This window comes from Scyliorhinus torazame, chromosome 13 (assembly GCF_047496885.1).
Source record: "Scyliorhinus torazame isolate Kashiwa2021f chromosome 13, sScyTor2.1, whole genome shotgun sequence".
Taxonomy (NCBI): domain Eukaryota; kingdom Metazoa; phylum Chordata; class Chondrichthyes; order Carcharhiniformes; family Scyliorhinidae; genus Scyliorhinus; species Scyliorhinus torazame.
Window position 1 is genome coordinate 220,323,356 of NC_092719.1, and position 19,749 is coordinate 220,343,104.

The 19,749-nt window shown below is 53.8% G+C and overlaps 1 protein-coding gene across 2 annotated transcripts in view; it reads right to left on the reverse strand.

Annotated features, from left to right (window-relative positions):
* LOC140388631 (sodium- and chloride-dependent taurine transporter-like) overlaps positions 1-19,749 on the reverse strand; it is a 166,193-nt gene that overhangs the window by 26,575 nt on the left and 119,869 nt on the right. The gene's annotated exons all lie outside the window — the stretch shown is intronic.

Genomic DNA, 19,749 nt, shown 5'->3' on the forward strand with positions numbered 1-19,749 from the left:
ACTGGTGGGGACGGTCTGTCACTGTATAACACTGGGGTACAGTACTGGTGGGGACGGGTCTGTCACTGTGTAACACTGGGGTACAGTACTGGTGGGGACGGGTCTGTCACTGTATAACACTGGGGTACAGTACTGGTGGGGACATCTGTCACTGTATAACACTGGGGTACAGTACTGGTGGGGATCGGTCTGTCACTGTATAACACTGGGGTCCAGTACTGGTGGGGACGAGTCTGTCACTGTATAACACTGGGGTACAGTACTGGTGGGGACGAGTCTGTCACTGTATAACACTGGGGTACAGTACTGGTGGGGACGGGTCTGTCACTGTATAACACTGGGGTACAGTACTGGTGTGGACGGGTCTGTCACTGTATAACACTGGGGTACAGTACTGGTGGGGACGGGTCTGTCGGTATAACACTGGGGTACAGTACTGGTGGGGATGGGTCTGTCACTGTATAACACTGGGGTACAGTACTGGTGGGGATGGGTCTGTCACTGTACAACACTGGGGTACAGTACTGGTGAGGATGGATCTGTCACTGTATAACACTGGGGCACAGTACTGGTGGGGACCGGTCTGTCACTGTATAACTCTGAGGTACAGTACTGGTGGGGACGGGTCTGTCACTGTACAACACTGGGGTACAGTACTGGTGGGGACGGGTCTGGCACTGTATAACACTGGGGTACAGTACTGGTGGGGACGGGTCTGTCACTGTATAACACTGGGGTACAGTACTGGTGGGGACGGGTCTGTCGGTATAACACTGGGGTACAGTACTGGTGGGGATGGGTCTGTCACTGTATAACACTGGGGTACAGTACTGGTGGGGATGGGTCTGTCGCTGTGTAACACTGGGGTACAGTACTGGTGGGGACGGGTCTGTCACTGTATAACACTGGGGTACAGTACTGGTGGGGACGGTCTGTCACTGTATAACACTGGGGTACAGTACTGGTGGGGACGGGTCTGTCACTGTATAACACTGGGGTACAGCACTGGTGGGGCCGGGTCTGTCACTGTATAACACTGGGGTACAGTACTGGTGGGGACGGGTCTGTCACTGTATAACACTGGGGTACAGTACTGGTGGGGACGGTCTGTCACTGTATAACACTGGGGTACAGTACTGGTGGGGACGGGTCTGTCACTGTGTAACACTGGGGTACAGTACTGGTGGGGACGGGTCTGTCACTGTATAACACTGGGGTACAGTACTGGTGGGGACGGTCTGTCACTGTATAACACTGGGGTACAGTACTGGTGGGGATCGGTCTGTCACTGTATAACACTGGGGTACAGTACTGGTGGGGACGAGTCTGTCACTGTATAACACTGGGGTACAGTACTGGTGGGGACGGGTCTGTCATTGTATAACACTGGGGTACAGTACTGGTGTGGACGGGTCTGTCACTGTATAACACTGGGGTACAGTACTGGTGGGGACGGGTCTGTCGGTATAACACTGGGGTACAGTACTGGTGGGGATGGGTCTGTCACTGTATAACACTGGGGTACAGTACTGGTGGGGATGGGTCTGTCACTGTATAACACTGGGGTACAGTACTGGTGGGGACGGGTCTGTCACTGTATAACACTGGGGTACAGTACTGGTGGGGACGGGTCTGTCACTGTATAACACTGGGGTACAGTACTGGAGGGGACGGGTCAGTCACTGTATAACACTGGGGTACAGTACTGGTGGGGACGGGTCTGTCACTGTATAGCACTGGGGTACAGTACTGGTGGGGACGGGTCTGTCACTGTATAACACTGGGGTACAGTACTGGTGGGGACGGGTCTGTCACTGTATAACACTGGAGTACAGTACTGGTGGGGACGGGTCAGTCACTGTATAACACTGGGGTACGGTACTGGTGGGGACGGGACTGTCACTGTATAACACTGGGGTACAGTACTGGTGGGGACGGGACTGTCACTGTATAACACTGGGGTACAGTACTGGTGGGTACGGTTCTGTCACTGTATAACACTGGGGTACAGTACTGGTGGGGATGGGTCTGTCACTGTATAACACTGGGGTACAGTGCTGGTGGGGACTGGTCTGTCACTGTATAACACTGGGGTACAGTACTGGTGGGGACTGGTCTGTCACTGTATAACACTGGGGTACAGTACTGGTGTGGACGGGTCTGTCACTGTATAACACTGGGGTACAGTACTGGTGGGGACTGGTCTGTCACTGTATAACACTGGGGTACACTACTGGTGGGGACTGGTCTGTCACTGTATAACACTGGGATACAGTACTGGTGGGGACTGGTCTGTCACTGTGTAACACTGGGGTACAGTACTGGTGGGGACGGGTCTGTCAATGTATAACACTGGGGTACAGTACTGGTGGGTACGGTTCTGTCACTGTATAACACTGGGGTACAGTACTGGTGGGGACTGGTCTGTCACTGTATAACACTGGGGTACACTACTGGTGGGGACTGGTCTGTCACTGTATAACACTGGGGTACGGTACTGGTGGGTACGGTTCTGTCACTGTATAACACTGGGGTACAGTACTGGTGGGGATGGGTCTGTCACTGTATAACACTGGGGTACAGTACTGGTGGGTACGGTTCTGTCACTGTATAACACTGGGGTACAGTACTGGTGGGGATGGGTCTGTCACTGTATAACACTGGGGTACAGTACTGGTGTGGACGGGTCTGTCAATGTATAACACTGGGGTACAGTACTGGTGGGGACGGGTCTGTCACTGTATAACACTGGGGTACAGTACTGGTGTGGACGGGTCTGTCACTGTATAACACTGGGGTACAGTACTGGTGGGGACGGGTCTGTCACTGTATAACACTGGGGTACAGTACTGGTGGGGACGGTCTGTCACTGTATAACACTGGGGTACAGTACTGGTGGGGATCGGTCTGTCACTGTATAACACTGGGGTACAGTACTGGTGGGGACGGGTCTGTCGCTGTATAACACTGGGGTACAGTACTGGTGGGGACGGGTCTGTCACTGTACAACACTGGGGTACAGTACTGGTGGGGACGGGTCTGTCACTGTACAACACTGGGGTACAGTACTGGTGGGGACGGGTCTGTCACTGTATAACACTGGGGTACAGTACTGGTGGGGACGGGTCTGTCACTGTATAACACTGGGGTACAGTACTGGTGGGGACGGGTCTGTCGGTATAACACTGGGGTACAGTACTGGTGGGGATGGGTCTGTCACTGTATAACACTGGGGTACAGTACTGGTGGGGATGGGTCTGTCGCTGTGTAACACTGGGGTACAGTACTGGTGGGGACGGGTCTGTCACTGTATAACACTGGGGTACAGTACTGGTGGGGACGGTCTGTCACTGTATAACACTGGGGTACAGTACTGGTGGGGACGGGTCTGTCACTGTATAACACTGGGGTACAGTACTGGTGGGGCCGGGTCTGTCACTGTATAACACTGGGGTACAGTACTGGTGGGGACGGGTCTGTCACTGTATAACACTGGGGTACAGTACTGGTGGGGACGGTCTGTCACTGTATAACACTGGGGTACAGTACTGGTGGGGACGGGTCTGTCACTGTATAACACTGGGGTACAGTACTGGTGGGGACGGTCTGTCACTGTATAACACTGGGGTACAGTACTGGTGGGGATCGATCTGTCACTGTATAACACTGGGGTGCAGTACTGGTGGGGACGAGTCTGTCACTGTATAACACTGGGGTACAGTACTGGTGGGGACGAGTCTGTCACTGTATAACACTGGGGTACAGTACTGGTGGGGACGGGTCTGTCACTGTATAACACTGGGGTACAGTACTGGTGGGGATCGGTCTGTCACTGTATAACACTGGGGTGCAGTACTGGTGGGGACGAGTCTGTCACTGTATAACACTGGGGTACAGTACTGGTGGGGACGAGTCTGTCACTGTATAACACTGGGGTACAGTACTGGTGGGGACGGGTCTGTCACTGTATAACACTGGGGTACAGTACTGGTGTGGACGGGTCTGTCACTGTATAACACTGGGGTACAGTACTGGTGGGGACGGGTCTGTCGGTATAACACAGGGGTACAGTACTGGTGGGGATGGGTCTGTCACTGTATAACACTGGGGTACAGTACTGGTGGGGATGGGTCTGTCACTGTATAACACTGGGGTACAGTACTGGTGAGGATGGATCTGTCACTGTATAACACTGGGGCACAGTACTGGTGGGGACCGGTCTGTCACTGTATAACTCTGGGGTACAGTACTGGTGGGGACGGGTCTGTCACTGTACAACACTGGGGTACAGTACTGGTGGGGACGGGTCTGTCACTGTATAACACTGGGGTACAGTACTGGTGGGGACGGGTCTGTCACTGTATAACACTGGGGTACAGTACTGGTGGGGACGGGTCTGTCGGTATAACACTGGGGTACAGTACTGGTGGGGATGGGTCTGTCACTGTATAACACTGGGGTACAGTACTGGTGGGGATGGGTCTGTCGCTGTGTAACACTGGGGTACAGTACTGGTGGGGATGGGTCTGTCACTGTATAACACTGGGGTACAGTACTGGTGGGGACGGTCTGTCACTGTATAACACTGGGGTACAGTACTGGTGGGGACGGGTCTGTCACTGTATAACACTGGGGTACAGTACTGGTGGGGCCGGGTCTGTCACTGTATAACACTGGGGTACAGTACTGGTGGGGACGGGTCTGTCACTGTATAACACTGGGGTACAGTACTGGTGGGGACGGTCTGTCACTGTATAACACTGGGGTACAGTACTGGTGGGGACGGGTCTGTCACTGTGTAACACTGGGGTACAGTACTGGTGGGGACGGGTCTGTCACTGTGTAACACTGGGGTACAGTACTGGTGGGGACGGTCTGTCACTGTATAACACTGGGGTACAGTACTGGTGGGGATCGGTCTGTCACTGTATAACACTGGGGTACAGTACTGGTGGGGACGAGTCTGTCACTGTATAACACTGGGGTACAGTACTGGTGGGGACGGGTCTGTCACTGTATAACACTGGGGTACAGTACTGGTGTGGACGGGTCTGTCACTGTATAACACTGGGGTACAGTACTGGTGGGGACGGGTCTGTCGGTATAACACTGGGGTACAGTACTGGTGGGGATGGGTCTGTCACTGTATAACACTGGGGTACAGTACTGGTGGGGATGGGTCTGTCACTGTATAACACTGGGGTACAGTACTGGTGGGGACGGGTCTGTCACTGTAAAACACTGGGGTACAGTACTGGTGGGGACGGGTCTGTCACTGTATAACACTGGGGTACAGTACTGGAGGGGACGGGTCAGTCACTGTATAACACTGGGGTACAGTACTGGTGGGGACGGGTCTGTCACTGTATAGCACTGGGGTACAGTACTGGTGGGGACGGGTCTGTCACTGTATAACACTGGGGTACAGTACTGGTGGGGACGGGTCTGTCACTGTATAACACTGGGGTACAGTACTGGTGGGGACGGGTCAGTCACTGTATAACACTGGGGTACGGTACTGGTGGGTACGGTTCTGTCACTGTATAACACTGGGGTACAGTACTGGTGGGGATGGGTCTGTCACTGTATAACACTGGGGTACAGTACTGGTGGGTACGGTTCTGTCACTGTATAACACTGGGGTACAGTACTGGTGGGGACGGGTCAGTCACTGTATAACACTGGGGTATGGTACTGGTGGGTACGGTTCTGTCACTGTATAACACTGGGGTACAGTACTGGTGGGTACGGTTCTGTCACTGTATAACACTGGGGTACAGTACTGGTGGTGATGGGTCTGTCACTGTATAACACTGGGGTACAGTACTGGTGTGGACGGGTCTGTCAATGTATAACACTGGGGTACAGTACTGGTGGGTACGGTTCTGTCACTGTATAACACTGGGGTACAGTACTGGTGGGGATGGGTCTGTCACTGTATAACACTGGGGTACAGTACTGGTGGGGACGGGTCAGTCACTGTATAACACTGGGGTACGGTACTGGTGGGTACGGTTCTGTCACTGTATAACACTGGGGTACAGTACTGGTGGGGATGGGTCTGTCACTGTATAACACTGGGGTACAGTACTGGTGGGGACGGGTCTGTCGCTGTATAACACTGGGGTACAGTACTGGTGGGGACGGGTCTGTCACTGTACAACACTGGGGTACAGTACTGGTGGGGACGGGTCTGTCACTGTATAACACTGGGGTACAGTACTGGTGGGGACGGGTCTGTCACTGTATAACACTGGGGTACAGTACTGGTGGGGACGGGTCTGTCGGTATAACACTGGGGTACAGTACTGGTGGGGATGGGTCTGTCACTGTATAACACTGGGGTACAGTACTGGTGGGGATGGGTCTGTCGCTGTGTAACACTGGGGTACAGTACTGGTGGGGACGGGTCTGTCACTGTATAACACTGGGGTACAGTACTGGTGGGGACGGTCTGTCACTGTATAACACTGGGGTACAGTACTGGTGGGGACGGGTCTGTCACTGTATAACACTGGGGTACAGTACTGGTGGGGACGGTCTGTCACTGTATAACACTGGGGTACAGTACTGGTGGGGACGGGTCTGTCACTGTGTAACACTGGGGTACAGTACTGGTGGGGACGGGTCTGTCACTGTATAACACTGGGGTACAGTACTGGTGGGGACGGTCTGTCACTGTATAACACTGGGGTACAGTACTGGTGGGGATCGGTCTGTCACAGTATAACACTGGGGTACAGTACTGGTGGGGACGAGTCTGTCACTGTATAACACTGGGGTACAGTACTGGTGGGGACGAGTCTGTCACTGTATAACACTGGGGTACAGTACTGGTGGGGACGGGTCTGTCACTGTATAACACTGGGGTACAGTACTGGTGTGGACGGGTCTGTCACTGTATAACACTGGGGTACAGTACTGGTGGGGACGGGTCTGTCGGTATAACACTGGGGTACAGTACTGGTGGGGATGGGTCTGTCACTGTATAACACTGGGGTACAGTACTGGTGGGGATGGGTCTGTCACTGTATAACACTGGGGTACAGTACTGGTGAGGATGGATCTGTCACTGTATAACACTGGGGCACAGTACTGGTGGGGACCGGTCTGTCACTGTATAACTCTGGGGTACAGTACTGGTGGGGACGGGTCTGTCACTGTACAACACTGGGGTACAGTACTGGTGGGGACGGGTCTGTCACTGTATAACACTGGGGTACAGTACTGGTGGGGACGGGTCTGTCACTGTATAACACTGGGGTACAGTACTGGTGGGGACGGGTCTGTCGGTATAACACTGGGGTACAGTACTGGTGGGGATGGGTCTGTCACTGTATAACACTGGGGTACAGTACTGGTGGGGATGGGTCTGTCGCTGTGTAACACTGGGGTACAGTACTGGTGGGGACGGGTCTGTCACTGTATAACACTGGGGTACAGTACTGGTGGGGACGGTCTGTCACTGTATAACACTGGGGTACAGTACTGGTGGGGACGGGTCTGTCACTGTATAACACTGGGGTACAGTACTGGTGGGGCCGGGTCTGTCACTGTATAACACTGGGGTACAGTACTGGTGGGGACGGGTCTGTCACTGTATAACACTGGGGTACAGTACTGGTGGGGACGGTCTGTCACTGTATAACACTGGGGTACAGTACTGGTGGGGACGGGTCTGTCACTGTGTAACACTGGGGTACAGTACTGGTGGGGACGGGTCTGTCACTGTATAACACTGGGGTACAGTACTGGTGGGGACGGTCTGTCACTGTATAACACTGGGGTACAGTACTGGTGGGGATCGGTCTGTCACTGTATAACACTGGGGTACAGTACTGGTGGGGACGAGTCTGTCACTGTATAACACTGGGGTACAGTACTGGTGGGGACGAGTCTGTCACTGTATAACACTGGGGTACAGTACTGGTGGGCACGGGTCTGTCACTGTATAACACTGGGGTACAGTACTGGTGTGGACGGGTCTGTCACTGTACAACACTGGGGTACAGTACTGGTGGGGACGGGTCTGTCGGTATAACACTGGGGCACAGTACTGGTGGGGATGGGTCTGTCACTGTATAACACTGGGGTACAGTACTGGTGGGGATGGGTCTGTCACTGTATAACACTGGGGTACAGTACTGGTGGGGACGGGTCTGTCACTGTATAACACTGGGGTACAGTACTGGTGGGGACGGGTCTGTCACTGTATAACACTGGGGTACAGTACTGGAGGGGACGGGTCAGTCACTGTATAACACTGGGGTACAGTACTGGTGGGGACGGGTCTGTCACTGTATAGCACTGGGGTACAGTACTGGTGGGGACGGGTCTGTCACTGTATAACACTGGGGTACAGTACTGGTGGGGACGGGTCTGTCACTGTATAACACTGGGGTACAGTACTGGTGGGGACGGGTCTGTCACTGTATAACACTGGGGTACAGTACTGGTGGGGACGGGTCTGTCGGTATAACACTGGGGTACAGTACTGGTGGGGACGGGTCTGTCACTGTATAACACTGGGGTACAGTACTGGTGGGGACGGGTCTGTCACTGTATAACACTGGGGTACAGTACTGGTGGAGACGGGTCTGTCACTGTATAACACTGGGGTACAGTACTGGTGGGGACGGGTCTGTCACTGTATAACACTGGGGTACAGTACTGGAGGGGACGGGTCAGTCACTGTATAACACTGGGGTACAGTACTGGTGGGGACGGGTCTGTCACTGTATAGCACTGGGGTACAGTACTGGTGGGGACGGGTCTGTCACTGTATAACACTGGGGTACAGTACTGGTGGGGACGGGTCTGTCACTGTATAACACTGGGGTACAGTACTGGTGGAGACGGGTCTGTCACTGTATAACACTGGGGTACAGTACTGGTGGGGACGGGTCTGTCACTGTATAACACTGGGGTACAGTACTGGAGGGGACGGGTCTGTCACTGTATAACACTGGGGTACAGTACTGGTGGGGATGGGTCTGTCACTGTATAACACTGGGGTACAGTACTGGTGTGGACGGGTCTGTCAATGTATAACACTGGGGTACAGTACTGGTGGGTACGGTTCTGTCACTGTATAACACTGGGGTACAGTACTGGTGGGGATGGGTCTGTCACTGTATAACACTGGGGTACAGTACTGGTGGGGACGGGTCAGTCACTGTATAACACTGGGGTACGGTACTGGTGGGTACGGTTCTGTCACTGTATAACACTGGGGTACAGTACTGGTGGGGATGGGTCTGTCACTGTATAACACTGGGGTACAGTACTGGTGGGGACGGGTCTGTCACTGTATAACACTGGGGTACAGTACTGGTGGGGACGGGTCTGTCACTGTGTAACACTGGGGTACAGTACTGGTGGGGATGGGTCTGTCACTGTATAACACTGGGGTACAGTACTGGTGTGGACGGGTCTGTCAATGTATAACACTGGGGTACAGTACTGGTGGGGACGGGTCTGTCACTGTATAATACTGGGGTACAGTACTGGTGGGGACGGGTCTGTCACTGTATAACACTGGGGTACAGTACTGGTGGGGATGGGTCTGTCACTGTATAACACTGGGGTACAGTACTGGTGTGGACGGGTCTGTCAATGTATAACACTGGGGTACAGTACTGGTGGGGACGGGTCTGTCACTGTATAACACTGGGGTACAGTACTGGTGTGGACGGGTCTGTCACTGTATAACACTGGGGTACAGTACTGGTGGGGACGGGTCTGTCACTGTATAACACTGGGGTACAGTACTGGTGGGGACGGTCTGTCACTTTATAACACTGGGGTACAGTACTGGTGGGGATCGGTCTGTCACTGTATAACACTGGGGTACAGTACTGGTGGGGACGGGTCTGTCGCTGTATAACACTGGGGTACAGTACTGGTGGGGACGGGTCTGTCACTGTACAACACTGGGGTACAGTACTGGTGGGGACGGGTCTGTCACTGTATAACACTGGGGTACAGTACTGGTGGGGACGGGTCTGTCACTGTATAACACTGGGGTACAGTACTGGTGGGGACGGGTCTGTCGGTATAACACTGGGGTACAGTACTGGTGGGGATGGGTCTGTCACTGTATAACACTGGGGTACAGTACTGGTGGGGATGGGTCTGTCGCTGTGTAACACTGGGGTACAGTACTGGTGGGGACGGGTCTGTCACTGTATAACACTGGGGTACAGTACTGGTGGGGACGGTCTGTCACTGTATAACACTGGGGTACAGTACTGGTGGGGACGGGTCTGTCACTGTATAACACTGGGGTACAGTACTGGTGGGGCCGGGTCTGTCACTGTATAACACTGGGGTACAGTACTGGTGGGGACGGGTCTGTCACTGTATAACACTGGGGTACAGTACTGGTGGGGACGGTCTGTCACTGTATAACACTGGGGTACAGTACTGGTGGGGACGGGTCTGTCACTGTGTAACACTGGGGTACAGTACTGGTGGGGACGGGTCTGTCACTGTATAACACTGGGGTACAGTACTGGTGGGGACATCTGTCACTGTATAACACTGGGGTACAGTACTGGTGGGGATCGGTCTGTCACTGTATAACACTGGGGTACAGTACTGGTGGGGACGAGTCTGTCACTGTATAACACTGGGGTACAGTACTGGTGGGGACGAGTCTGTCACTGTATAACACTGGGGTACAGTACTGGTGGGGACGGGTCTGTCACTGTATAACACTGGGGTACAGTACTGGTGTGGACGGGTCTGTCACTGTATAACACTGGGGTACAGTACTGGTGGGGACGGGTCTGTCGGTATAACACTGGGGTACAGTACTGGTGGGGATGGGTCTGTCACTGTATAACACTGGGGTACAGTACTGGTGGGGATGGGTCTGTCACTGTACAACACTGGGGTACAGTACTGGTGAGGATGGATCTGTCACTGTATAACACTGGGGCACAGTACTGGTGGGGACCGGTCTGTCACTGTATAACTCTGAGGTACAGTACTGGTGGGGACGGGTCTGTCACTGTACAACACTGGGGTACAGTACTGGTGGGGACGGGTCTGGCACTGTATAACACTGGGGTACAGTACTGGTGGGGACGGGTCTGTCACTGTATAACACTGGGGTACAGTACTGGTGGGGACGGGTCTGTCGGTATAACACTGGGGTACAGTACTGGTGGGGATGGGTCTGTCACTGTATAACACTGGGGTACAGTACTGGTGGGGATGGGTCTGTCGCTGTGTAACACTGGGGTACAGTACTGGTGGGGACGGGTCTGTCACTGTATAACACTGGGGTACAGTACTGGTGGGGACGGTCTGTCACTGTATAACACTGGGGTACAGTACTGGTGGGGACGGGTCTGTCACTGTATAACACTGGGGTACAGCACTGGTGGGGCCGGGTCTGTCACTGTATAACACTGGGGTACAGTACTGGTGGGGACGGGTCTGTCACTGTATAACACTGGGGTACAGTACTGGTGGGGACGGTCTGTCACTGTATAACACTGGGGTACAGTACTGGTGGGGACGGGTCTGTCACTGTGTAACACTGGGGTACAGTACTGGTGGGGACGGGTCTGTCACTGTATAACACTGGGGTACAGTACTGGTGGGGACGGTCTGTCACTGTATAACACTGGGGTACAGTACTGGTGGGGATCGGTCTGTCACTGTATAACACTGGGGTACAGTACTGGTGGGGACGAGTCTGTCACTGTATAACACTGGGGTACAGTACTGGTGGGGACGGGTCTGTCATTGTATAACACTGGGGTACAGTACTGGTGTGGACGGGTCTGTCACTGTATAACACTGGGGTACAGTACTGGTGGGGACGGGTCTGTCGGTATAACACTGGGGTACAGTACTGGTGGGGATGGGTCTGTCACTGTATAACACTGGGGTACAGTACTGGTGGGGATGGGTCTGTCACTGTATAACACTGGGGTACAGTACTGGTGGGGACGGGTCTGTCACTGTATAACACTGGGGTACAGTACTGGTGGGGACGGGTCTGTCACTGTATAACACTGGGGTACAGTACTGGAGGGGACGGGTCAGTCACTGTATAACACTGGGGTACAGTACTGGTGGGGACGGGTCTGTCACTGTATAGCACTGGGGTACAGTACTGGTGGGGACGGGTCTGTCACTGTATAACACTGGGGTACAGTACTGGTGGGGACGGGTCTGTCACTGTATAACACTGGAGTACAGTACTGGTGGGGACGGGTCAGTCACTGTATAACACTGGGGTACGGTACTGGTGGGGACGGGACTGTCACTGTATAACACTGGGGTACAGTACTGGTGGGGACGGGACTGTCACTGTATAACACTGGGGTACAGTACTGGTGGGTACGGTTCTGTCACTGTATAACACTGGGGTACAGTACTGGTGGGGATGGGTCTGTCACTGTATAACACTGGGGTACAGTGCTGGTGGGGACTGGTCTGTCACTGTATAACACTGGGGTACAGTACTGGTGGGGACTGGTCTGTCACTGTATAACACTGGGGTACAGTACTGGTGTGGACGGGTCTGTCACTGTATAACACTGGGGTACAGTACTGGTGGGGACTGGTCTGTCACTGTATAACACTGGGGTACACTACTGGTGGGGACTGGTCTGTCACTGTATAACACTGGGATACAGTACTGGTGGGGACTGGTCTGTCACTGTGTAACACTGGGGTACAGTACTGGTGGGGACGGGTCTGTCAATGTATAACACTGGGGTACAGTACTGGTGGGTACGGTTCTGTCACTGTATAACACTGGGGTACAGTACTGGTGGGGACTGGTCTGTCACTGTATAACACTGGGGTACACTACTGGTGGGGACTGGTCTGTCACTGTATAACACTGGGGTACGGTACTGGTGGGTACGGTTCTGTCACTGTATAACACTGGGGTACAGTACTGGTGGGGATGGGTCTGTCACTGTATAACACTGGGGTACAGTACTGGTGGGTACGGTTCTGTCACTGTATAACACTGGGGTACAGTTCTGGTGGGGATGGGTCTGTCACTGTATAACACTGGGGTACAGTACTGGTGTGGACGGGTCTGTCAATGTATAACACTGGGGTACAGTACTGGTGGGGACGGGTCTGTCACTGTATAACACTGGGGTACAGTACTGGTGTGGACGGGTCTGTCACTGTATAACACTGGGGTACAGTACTGGTGGGGACGGGTCTGTCACTGTATAACACTGGGGTACAGTACTGGTGGGGACGGTCTGTCACTGTATAACACTGGGGTACAGTACTGGTGGGGATCGGTCTGTCACTGTATAACACTGGGGTACAGTACTGGTGGGGACGGGTCTGTCGCTGTATAACACTGGGGTACAGTACTGGTGGGGACGGGTCTGTCACTGTACAACACTGGGGTACAGTACTGGTGGGGACGGGTCTGTCACTGTACAACACTGGGGTACAGTACTGGTGGGGACGGGTCTGTCACTGTATAACACTGGGGTACAGTACTGGTGGGGACGGGTCTGTCACTGTATAACACTGGGGTACAGTACTGGTGGGGACGGGTCTGTCGGTATAACACTGGGGTACAGTACTGGTGGGGATGGGTCTGTCACTGTATAACACTGGGGTACAGTACTGGTGGGGATGGGTCTGTCGCTGTGTAACACTGGGGTACAGTACTGGTGGGGACGGGTCTGTCACTGTATAACACTGGGGTACAGTACTGGTGGGGACGGTCTGTCACTGTATAACACTGGGGTACAGTACTGGTGGGGACGGGTCTGTCACTGTATAACACTGGGGTACAGTACTGGTGGGGCCGGGTCTGTCACTGTATAACACTGGGGTACAGTACTGGTGGGGACGGGTCTGTCACTGTATAACACTGGGGTACAGTACTGGTGGGGACGGTCTGTCACTGTATAACACTGGGGTACAGTACTGGTGGGGACGGGTCTGTCACTGTATAACACTGGGGTACAGTACTGGTGGGGACGGTCTGTCACTGTATAACACTGGGGTACAGTACTGGTGGGGATCGGTCTGTCACTGTATAACACTGGGGTGCAGTACTGGTGGGGACGAGTCTGTCACTGTATAACACTGGGGTACAGTACTGGTGGGGACGAGTCTGTCACTGTATAACACTGGGGTACAGTACTGGTGGGGACGGGTCTGTCACTGTATAACACTGGGGTACAGTACTGGTGGGGATCGGTCTGTCACTGTATAACACTGGGGTGCAGTACTGGTGGGGACGAGTCTGTCACTGTATAACACTGGGGTACAGTACTGGTGGGGACGAGTCTGTCACTGTATAACACTGGGGTACAGTACTGGTGGGGACGGGTCTGTCACTGTATAACACTGGGGTACAGTACTGGTGTGGACGGGTCTGTCACTGTATAACACTGGGGTACAGTACTGGTGGGGACGGGTCTGTCGGTATAACACAGGGGTACAGTACTGGTGGGGATGGGTCTGTCACTGTATAACACTGGGGTACAGTACTGGTGGGGATGGGTCTGTCACTGTATAACACTGGGGTACAGTACTGGTGAGGATGGATCTGTCACTGTATAACACTGGGGCACAGTCCTGGTGGGGACCGGTCTGTCACTGTATAACTCTGGGGTACAGTACTGGTGGGGACGGGTCTGTCACTGTACAACACTGGGGTACAGTACTGGTGGGGACGGGTCTGTCACTGTATAACACTGGGGTACAGTACTGGTGGGGACGGGTCTGTCACTGTATAACACTGGGGTACAGTACTGGTGGGGACGGGTCTGTCGGTATAACACTGGGGTACAGTACTGGTGGGGATGGGTCTGTCACTGTATAACACTGGGGTACAGTACTGGTGGGGATGGGTCTGTCGCTGTGTAACACTGGGGTACAGTACTGGTGGGGATGGGTCTGTCACTGTATAACACTGGGGTACAGTACTGGTGGGGACGGTCTGTCACTGTATAACACTGGGGTACAGTACTGGTGGGGACGGGTCTGTCACTGTATAACACTGGGGTACAGTACTGGTGGGGCCGGGTCTGTCACTGTATAACACTGGGGTACAGTACTGGTGGGGACGGGTCTGTCACTGTATAACACTGGGGTACAGTACTGGTGGGGACGGTCTGTCACTGTATAACACTGGGGTACAGTACTGGTGGGGACGGGTCTGTCACTGTGTAACACTGGGGTACAGTACTGGTGGGGACGGGTCTGTCACTGTGTAACACTGGGGTACAGTACTGGTGGGGACGGTCTGTCACTGTATAACACTGGGGTACAGTACTGGTGGGGATCGGTCTGTCACTGTATAACACTGGGGTACAGTACTGGTGGGGACGAGTCTGTCACTGTATAACACTGGGGTACAGTACTGGTGGGGACGGGTCTGTCACTGTATAACACTGGGGTACAGTACTGGTGTGGACGGGTCTGTCACTGTATAACACTGGGGTACAGTACTGGTGGGGACGGGTCTGTCGGTATAACACTGGGGTACAGTACTGGTGGGGATGGGTCTGTCACTGTATAACACTGGGGTACAGTACTGGTGGGGATGGGTCTGTCACTGTATAACACTGGGGTACAGTACTGGTGGGGACGGGTCTGTCACTGTAAAACACTGGGGTACAGTACTGGTGGGGACGGGTCTGTCACTGTATAACACTGGGGTACAGTACTGGAGGGGACGGGTCAGTCACTGTATAACACTGGGGTACAGTACTGGTGGGGACGGGTCTGTCACTGTATAGCACTGGGGTACAGTACTGGTGGGGACGGGTCTGTCACTGTATAACACTGGGGTACAGTACTGGTGGGGACGGGTCTGTCACTGTATAACACTGGGGTACAGTACTGGTGGGGACGGGTCAGTCACTGTATAACACTGGGGTACGGTACTGGTGGGTACGGTTCTGTCACTGTATAACACTGGGGTACAGTACTGGTGGGGATGGGTCTGTCACTGTATAACACTGGGGTACAGTACTGGTGGGTACGGTTCTGTCACTGTATAACACTGGGGTACAGTACTGGTGGGGACGGGTCAGTCACTGTATAACACTGGGGTATGGTACTGGTGGGTACGGTTCTGTCACTGTATAACACTGGGGTACAGTACTGGTGGGTACGGTTCTGTCACTGTATAACACTGGGGTACAGTACTGGTGGTGATGGGTCTGTCACTGTATAACACTGGGGTACAGTACTGGTGTGGACGGGTCTGTCAATGTATAACACTGGGGTACAGTACTGGTGGGTACGGTTCTGTCACTGTATAACACTGGGGTACAGTACTGGTGGGGATGGGTCTGTCACTGTATAACACTGGGGTACAGTACTGGTGGGGACGGGTCAGTCACTGTATAACACTGGGGTACGGTACTGGTGGGTACGGTTCTGTCACTGTATAACACTGGGGTACAGTACTGGTGGGGATGGGTCTGTCACTGTATAACACTGGGGTACAGTACTGGTGGGTACGGTTCTGTCACTGTATAACACTGGGGTACAGTACTGGTGGGGATGGGTCTGTCACTGTATAACACTGGGGTACAGTACTGGTGTGGACGGGTCTGTCAATGTATAACACTGGGGTACAGTACTGGTGGGGACGGGTCTGTCACTGTATAACACTGGGGTACAGTACTGGTGTGGACGGGTCTGTCACTGTATAACACTGGGGTACAGTACTGGTGGGGACGGGTCTGTCACTGTATAACACAGGGGTACAGTACTGGTGTGGACGGTCTGTCACTGTATAACACTGGGGTACAGTACTGGTGGGGATCGGTCTGTCACTGTATAACACTGGGGTACAGTACTGGTGGGGACGGGTCTGTCGCTGTATAACACTGGGGTACAGTACTGGTGGGGACGGGTCTGTCACTGTACAACACTGGGGTACAGTACTGGTGGGGACGGGTCTGTCACTGTATAACACTGGGGTACAGTACTGGTGGGGACGGGTCTGTCACTGTATAACACTGGGGTACAGTACTGGTGGGGACGGGTCTGTCGGTATAACACTGGGGTACAGTACTGGTGGGGATGGGTCTGTCACTGTATAACACTGGGGTACAGTACTGGTGGGGATGGGTCTGTCGCTGTGTAACACTGGGGTACAGTACTGGTGGGGATGGGTCTGTCACTGTATAACACTGGGGTACAGTACTGGTGGGGACGGTCTGTCACTGTATAACACTGGGGTACAGTACTGGTGGGGACGGGTCTGTCACTGTATAACACTGGGGTACAGTACTGGTGGGGCCGGGTCTGTCACTGTATAACACTGGGGTACAGTACTGGTGGGGACGGGTCTGTCACTGTATAACACTGGGGTACAGTACTGGTGGGGACGGTCTGTCACTGTATAACACTGGGGTACAGTACTGGTGGGGACGGGTCTGTCACTGTGTAACACTGGGGTACAGTACTGGTGGGGACGGGTCTGTCACTGTGTAACACTGGGGTACAGTACTGGTGGGGACGGTCTGTCACTGTATAACACTGGGGTACAGTACTGGTGGGGATCGGTCTGTCACTGTATAACACTGGGGTACAGTACTGGTGGGGACGAGTCTGTCACTGTATAACACTGGGGTACAGTACTGGTGGGGACGGGTCTGTCACTGTATAACACTGGGGTACAGTACTGGTGTGGACGGGTCTGTCACTGTATAACAATGGGGTACAGTACTGGTGGGGACGGGTCTGTCGGTATAACACTGGGGTACAGTACTGGTGGGGATGGGTCTGTCACTGTATAACACTGGGGTACAGTACTGGTGGGGATGGGTCTGTCACTGTATAACACTGGGGTACAGTACTGGTGGGGACGGGTCTGTCACTGTAAAACACTGGGGTACAGTACTGGTGGGGACGGGTCTGTCACTGTATAACACTGGGGTACAGTACTGGAGGGGACGGGTCAGTCACTGTATAACACTGGGGTACAGTACTGGTGGGGACGGGTCTGTCACTGTATAGCACTGGGGTACAGTACTGGTGGGGACGGGTCTGTCACTGTATAACACTGGGGTACAGTACTGGTGGGGACGGGTCTGTCACTGTATAACACTGGGGTACAGTACTGGTGGGGACGGGTCAGTCACTGTATAACACTGGGGTACGGTACTGGTGGGTACGGTTCTGTCACTGTATAACACTGGGGTACAGTACTGGTGGGGATGGGTCTGTCACTGTATAACACTGGGGTACAGTACTGGTGGGTACGGTTCTGTCACTGTATAACACTGGGGTACAGTACTGGTGGGGACGGGTCAGTCACTGTATAACACTGGGGTATGGTACTGGTGGGTACGGTTCTGTCACTGTATAACACTGGGGTACAGTACTGGTGGGTACGGTTCTGTCACTGTATAACACTGGGGTACAGTACTGGTGGTGATGGGTCTGTCACTGTATAACACTGGGGTACAGTACTGGTGTGGACGGGTCTGTCAATGTATAACACTGGGGTACAGTACTGGTGGGTACGGTTCTGTCACTGTATAACACTGGGGTACAGTACTGGTGGGGATGGGTCTGTCACTGTATAACACTGGGGTACAGTACTGGTGGGGACGGGTCAGTCACTGTATAACACTGGGGTACGGTACTGGTGGGTACGGTTCTGTCACTGTATAACACTGGGGTACAGTACTGGTGGGGATGGGTCTGTCACTGTATAACACTGGGGTACAGTACTGGTGGGTACGGTTCTGTCACTGTATAACACTGGGGTACAGTACTGGTGGGGATGGGTCTGTCACTGTATAACACTGGGGTACAGTACTGGTGTGGACGGGTCTGTCAATGTATAACACTGGGGTACAGTACTGGTGGGGACGGGTCTGTCACTGTATAACACTGGGGTACAGTACTGGTGTGGACGGGTCTGTCACTGTATAACACTGGGGTACAGTACTGGTGGGGACGGGTCTGTCACTGTATAACACAGGGGTACAGTACTGGTGTGGACGGTCTGTCACTGTATAACACTGGGGTACAGTACTGGTGGGGATCGGTCTGTCACTGTATAACACTGGGGTACAGTACTGGTGGGGACGGGTCTGTCGCTGTATAACACTGGGGTACAGTACTGGTGGGGACGGGTCTGTCACTGTACAACACTGGGGTACAGTACTGGTGGGGACGGGTCTGTCACTGTATAACACTGGGGTACAGTACTGGTGGGGACGGGTCTGTCACTGTATAACACTGGGGTACAGTACTGGTGGGGACGGGTCTGTCGGTATAACACTGGGGTACAGTACTGGTGGGGATGGGTCTGTCACTGTATAACACTGGGGTACAGTACTGGTGGGGATGGGTCTGTCGCTGTGTAACACTGGGGTACAGTACTGGTGGGGACGGGTCTGTCACTGTATAACACTGGGGTACAGTACTGGTGGGGACGGTCTGTCACTGTATAACACTGGGGTACAGTACTGGTGGGGACGGGTCTGTCACTGTATAACACTGGGGTACAGTACTGGTGGGGACGGTCTGTCACTGTATAACACTGGGGTACAGTACTGGTGGGGACGGGTCTGTCACTGTGTAACACTGGGGTACAGTACTGGTGGGGACGGGTCTGTCACTGTATAACACTGGGGTACAGTACTGGTGGGGACGGTCTGTCACTGTATAACACTGGGGTACAGTACTGGTGGGGATCGGTCTGTCACAGTATAACACTGGGGTACAGTACTGGTGGGGACGAGTCTGTCGGTATAACACTGGGGT